General features: G+C 43.1%; 1 pseudogene; it reads left to right on the plus strand.

Moving 5' to 3' along the window:
* Positions 1-3522: 3522 nt before the first annotated feature.
* LOC124617458 lies at positions 3523-3641 on the plus strand (annotated as a pseudogene).
* The last annotated feature ends 2948 nt before the right edge of the window (positions 3642-6589 follow it).

Here is a 6589-nt window from a genome sequence, read left to right on the forward strand (position 1 = left end):
CCTTGTCCAGTTCGGATGCGGTTGATGGGTTTCCACTGGCGTCTGAATTGCAGAGATCTGAATCGCGGACGCCAAGCGAGAGGATGCTTCATGAAATAGGTCATGGATCTGACACGCAAGCCGTTGATATAAAAATACGAAATAACCTCAGAAACTTAAAAAAGAGAACAACATGGCAGTAAAGTTCTCCTACACTACGAAAATATTACCATTTATAAGTGTTTTAAATTACAGTCGAGCTGTTTCAATTATGTATTTGAAAGGGTAATTTCTAGGAAATTTAGTTTGTACAACTCAAACTGATCTTCCCCAGGATCGGCCACCAGTCTTTCCATTCTTTTGTAAATAACGTTAGTATTTTGCAACTATGACTTATTAAACAAGTGGTTTGGTAATATTCACATCTGTCAGCAACCTGCTTTCTTTGGAACTACGATTTTACTTTCTTCTTGGAGTACGAGGGTATTTCCCTTGTCTCATATTTCCGCGTTCCAGTTGGAATAGTTTTGTCATGGCTTGTTCTTCGAAAGGTTTTTCTTTTTAAATTTCTTTATCAGCCTTTAGATCACCACTGACACAGCCATTTCCAAACAATTCTTTATCCCTTTTACTTATCATCAATGCTAGAATCCACAAAATCTAAACATTAAAGCCCAACCCAGTGTCAGAACATGTCCCATCTTCAGGTGCATCTGCAAAATTATAAAACAATGATAACACCTGTCCACATTGTTAAGATAAGAAAAGGTAAACAGAAATTCTTAAAATGAGCTCTGGTATGTACATTAAAATGTGAGTCCATTAAGGATGTGTAACTGAGCTAAAAATAGGTTATGGGTCAGGTGGGTATGTATGCACCACTGGTGAATCGCAGTCTTTACTCAGGGGGTTAGATTGAGTTTTCACACATGCCTGCAGATGCACAGTCTATAACCCCATTTTTTGGAGTTTCATCATTCTAAAGACCAGCCATGTACCTTCACGCAGATCCATGTGTGGTATACCCTTTAAGCGCCGACCTTTTAAGATTTGAAATGGGGATTTGGGACGTCTGTGGTTAATACTTCATATTTGATTCCATATAACAGCGGTTCTGCTCTTTTGATTAGAAACCTTTTTCCTTTTATGTAGGTTTTCCTCATTGAGAGGCTTTCTGGCAAACCTAGGATTGAGGAGGATATTCTGTTTCATGTTACGTACCACGGATGCATTATTTTAAGATATTTCATCGTATTTTAATCTCAGTTAAACATCCTTTATGGAATCACATTTTAATATACGAACATGGTTTTTTTCTAAGAATTTCTGTTGGTTCTGTTTAGCTTTTCTTATGTTAATAATTTAGATAGGTGTTATAAATGATTTATAATTTTGCAGATGCACCTAAATACAGGAAAAAGGTCTTGAAATCGGATTAAGCTTTCCCTTTTGTAAATGAATGATCTTTACAACTGTAGCGGATTTTATCGTTGATTATGAATAGAAACAATTGTGGATGTCCCATCAAGGGAAACGTGCCTTTTCACTTAATTCCTACAACATTTGAGGAGATTTATTGATTCGGTTCATTAGGTCGGATACACCGTATTTCGTTGAAAAATGTGGAGAGATAAACGAGTTACAACGAAAATTCCGAATTAGATGCACTGTTGCAAATAGAAAACAGGAAAGCAAGTTATAAATTACTTAGACAGATAATTAACAGATGTCCACTCTCAGAAAGGAAACAATGCACCATGAGGCTGATCAGAATGGAACGGAAATCGCTACATGTGATGGACATGCATCGATAAAAAAATTATTACAGGTTCAGAAAAACTGGGTGATTTATTCAAGAGATTGAGCTTCACAAATTGTGCAAGTCAAGAATGTATTGGTCCACCTCCGGTCCTATTGAAGCAGTTATTCGGCTTGGCACTGTTCGATAGAGTTCTTGGATGTTCTCCTGAGGGATATCGTGCCAAATATTGTCCAATTGGCGCGTCATGTCATCAGAATTCCTTGCTGGTTGGAGGGACCTGCACTTAATGTTTCTCTCTCATTTGGGAAGGGATCCTGCGATATTTCTGGCAAGGTAGGGTTTGACAAGCACAAAGACTAGCATTAAAGACTCTCGCTGTGTGTGGGCGGTCATTAGATGCTGAAATGTAATCCCAGGATGGCTTGCCATCAAGGGAAAGCAAACGTGCCGTAGAATATAGTCATCGTACATCTGATGTGCAGGAGTTTCGGTGTTGACAACGAAAATGATCCTTTGATGAAGAGACATGGCGCCCCAGACCATCACTCTTGGTTCCTGGGCCGTGTGGAAGAGGACAGACAGTTTGGCATCCAACTGCTCTCCGGTGCGTCCCCAGACACGTCTTTTCTTGTGATTGGGGCTCAGTTCGAACCGGAACTAATCAATGAAGACTCCAGACAACGCGATTCCATGCAGAAGATGTGTCTGGAGAAGCCCAGACAGCAGTGGGATACCAACCTAACAGTCGCTCACCTTACGCTCCAACTGCCAGGGCTTGTGATCTGGGGTGCCATTTCATTTCGTAGCAGGTTCAAAAATGGTTCAAATGGCTCTGAGCACTATGGGACTTAACAGCAGAGGTCATCAGTCCCCTAGAACTTAGAACTACTTAAACCTAACTAACCTAAGGACATCACACACATCCATGCCCGTGGCAGGATTCGAACCTGCGACCGTAGCGGTCACGCGGTTCCCGACTGAAGAGCCTAGAACCGCACGGCCACACCGGGCGGCTCGTAGCAGGTGATAAATTACTAACAACATACATACTGGGTAGATTATACACAATTTAGGTGTAATTATCGTGTTACATCTGCTAAACCGACACCAAAATTCAACTTTGTAAGTTATTTCTCTCTTTTTTTCAAGACCATTCAGTCGTAAGTTAGAGCAGACTGTAACAAAGAACTTGTTGTATGTCTTCTAAGCTCTTATCACCAGGAACGTAGACACAGATATCGAAAGAGGAGTTTTAGAGGCACTAGATGCCTCTTCAATACATGCCCGTGGCAGGATTCGAACCTGCGACCGTAGCGGTCACGCGGTTCCCGACTGAAGAGCCTAGAACCGCACGGCCACACCGGCAACTGAAGAATACGTGGCTCACGTCTTCCGTGATTCCACGTTCACATCATGGTGGCTGGACATTAATACAGTGTGGGTGCTATACGAGGTATGCATGATTGAAATTTAACTGTGCGATAGCGGATTCAAACTTTCTGTTATAACAGCTCTTAACGTATCGAGATCTGATTTTCAAAAATGGCTCTGAGCACTATGGGACTTAACATCTATGGTCATCAGTCCCCTAGAACTTAGAACTACTTAAACCTAACTAACCTAAGGACAGCACACAACACCCAGCCATCACGAGGCAGAGAAAATCCCTGACCCCGCCGGGAATCGAACCCGGGAACCCGGGCGTGGGAAGCGAGAACGCTACCGCACGACCACGAGATGCGGGCAAGATCTGATTTTGATACTGGTGATAGACTGGCATAGCCAACGACCTTGCCGCAGTAGTAACACCAGTTCCAGTCAGATCACGGAAGTTAAGTGCTGTCGGGCTGGGCTAGCACTTGGATGGGTCACCATCCGGGTCTGCCGAGTGCTGTCGGCAGGTGGGGTGCACTTGCGAGGCCTATTGAGGATCTACTTGATTGAAAAGTAGCAGCACCGGCCACGAAAACTGACAACGGCCGTGAGAGTGGTGTGCTGAGCACATGCTCCTCCGTATCTGCATCCAGTGACGCCTAAGGGCTAAGGGTGACACGGCGGCCGGTCGGTGTCACTAGGTCTTCAAGGCCTGTTCGGACGGTGTTCGTTTGGTTGATATAGTGGCATAATGTCGGCCTTTTGTTTTGGAGATTCTACTCATTCTTTTTTTAATGCAGTGCTCGTCAGTCTTCTAAAACCTTGTAGAAAATCATTCGCAAGTTTTTCTTTGTCGTCGTATATCGTGTGCTTTATACCTCAGTGATCTTTGATCACTTTCTACTTTCATATGGCGCCTATTTTCTTTCTGTCAATATGTGCTACAGTGAGATTCATTTTTCCGACCATTCCTTTCTGTCCAACTTCTATGTTCCCACCCCTCTCTCTCACTCAGAGTGGTCAAATCGTGTGACTTCCGTGCAGCAGGCCTGGGCTCGATTCCCAGCCAGGTCGGTGACTTTCTCAACTCGGGGAATGGGTGTTGCGTTGTCCTCATCAACGATGAGGCACCAAGTCGGCAGTCGAACTTCCCCAGGTGGGAATTCCTGACCGTCAGTGCCATACGACCATTTCGTTTCATTCTCCTTTTTCTGTCTGTATATGTGCGCGCGTGTGTGTGTGTGTTTGAGTGAGTGTGTGTGTTGTGCATGCATGTGTTTATGTGTGCGCTTTTTAAATACAGGGCTTTTTAAATACAGGGCTTTTTAAATACAGGGTGTCTGAAAAAGAAACTCCCTAGTTTTTATGTGTCCTAGAATCAGTACAAAGTGAAATAGACTATTCTAGTTTGTGGTGTTTGATTCATCAGCTCTCCAAGTTTGGCTACCCTTTCTAGATGCTACCCTTTCTAGATGCGCTGGTAACGACGGATGGTGAAAACCTGGAACATAGCGTGTATCATAAGCCGACGCAAACGGACCGATACCTGCATAGACTGTCAAATCACCACCTGAACGACAAAAGATGCATGATTAATACGCTCGTAACACAAGCAAGACGAGTATGTGAGTCGCAGCACCTTACTTTGCGGAATAATAGGTACCCCACTAGTTACGTAAGAAGTGTCACAAACACTCGGCGAAGTGACAAATCAGAAAAGAAATGTCGGGTACGGCCTTTCTACAATACATTCTCAGAGTGATGGACAGAATAAGCCATATATTACGCAAACATGGCGTGAAGACTATCTATAAACCATCAAAGAAGATCAAAGAGTATCTAACATCGGCAAATGTCGGGGATATATCGCATACCATATACATGTGGAAAAGCCTATGCTGGAGTGACTGGACGATCAGTCAACACCAGGATCGCCGAACGTAAGTGATATTGCAGGTTGGGGCAGGTGGGGAAATAAGCCGAGGTGCAGAGCACGCTGTGTATGAGACCAACCACATAGCAAAATTCGCCGGCAGGGAAGTTCTTGCTATAAAGAGAAGCTATCACACCTGCTTGTTCAGAGACGCCATAGAGGTACACAAACATGACAACAGCTTTACCAAGAAAGAAGAAAGCCTCAAAGTGAACGGATCGTGGATTCGCGTGGTGCAGCGCACAACTATTGCAGGTAGCAAGGGGAGAACGTCACCGGAAATGGGCACTGAAAAGTGCTTGGACACTGGCGCTCCATGTACAAAATTTAATTTGGGGCCGCGAGCTCGACTGCAGTCCACTACCAGCAACGGAGAATACCAGAAACTCGCGCTGGTGAAACGTCATCAAACAAACGTCGGCCGAAGAAACCGAGATAGAAGCCAACAGGCAGTTTGTCAACAAGTGGTCACGAAAAGCTTGATAATTTTGTGCCTAGAGGTTTTTATATCAACTAGTAAGTTAATACGGAACGCATATGAAATCAACCATCGAATCGTCCTAGCAAAGCCCCTACTTGGAGCAGGACTAAACGGAATTATTCATGGAACTGCCACGACAGATATTTGAATCGTTCTATGATAAGGTAGTGGATATGATTTCGATTGCAACGGTAAAAGTACGACAGACAAATCCTGGACTATCAGATTAGTGGTAGAAGTTTTCTAAAAGCAGAATTTTTCGTTTGTTCATGTCTGTAACATGTTTCAAAACTTCAAACGCGATTTTCTCGGAATATGACTTTACAAAACGGCACGCAGCATAACTCCACCAATTTTCAGTCTTTTTATTTAAAAATCTAACTACATGTTAGAAATTACATTTCAAAGTTACCCACGTTGGTGATTTTTGATTAGGTACTTTAAACAATATTTCTTAATAAATGAAAATTGAACGACTTTATTCAAACACTCAACAATTACAAAAAATATTTTTTTCTGAAATCCCCTACGTGGTGGGCTAGCTACACTCACGTAGATTACATAGATTTTTTTGTTTTTTCCAGACTCAAACTGACCCCAGTTACAGTGCATGCCGTAGATCGCCTCAGATTCAACGTGCCTCGAGAGAGTTGCTGCAGTGTCGCCATTTTGTGATATTTTCCGAGAAATTTTTTTTGTTATTTTCTTAAATACGGGAGTTGCAACTGAAATAGTGGCAACTATTTATTCACAACCGATACAAAAGGGTTACATGTTTGCACCTATTACTTTTGTTCAAAGCAGTCACCAGCGTTGTGTAGAACCCGTTGCCAGCGATGTGGAAGGCGTAATGTACCGTTAGCAGAACCTGTTTTGTTGATGGTGCGAATGGAGCGATCTAAAGTTATGGTGATTCTCGTGTAAGACTGTTTTGGTGTTATACTAACGCATTATGTTCCCCCACGGCAGACCGTCATGTACAGTATTACTGTTCGTTTTTGGAGCATCACCTGCGACCAATTTTGCGAAAGAAGCGGCGACACTTTCTGCGCAACCCACC

Source organism: Schistocerca americana, chromosome 5 (genome assembly GCF_021461395.2).
Source record: "Schistocerca americana isolate TAMUIC-IGC-003095 chromosome 5, iqSchAmer2.1, whole genome shotgun sequence".
Lineage (NCBI taxonomy): Eukaryota > Metazoa > Arthropoda > Insecta > Orthoptera > Acrididae > Schistocerca > Schistocerca americana.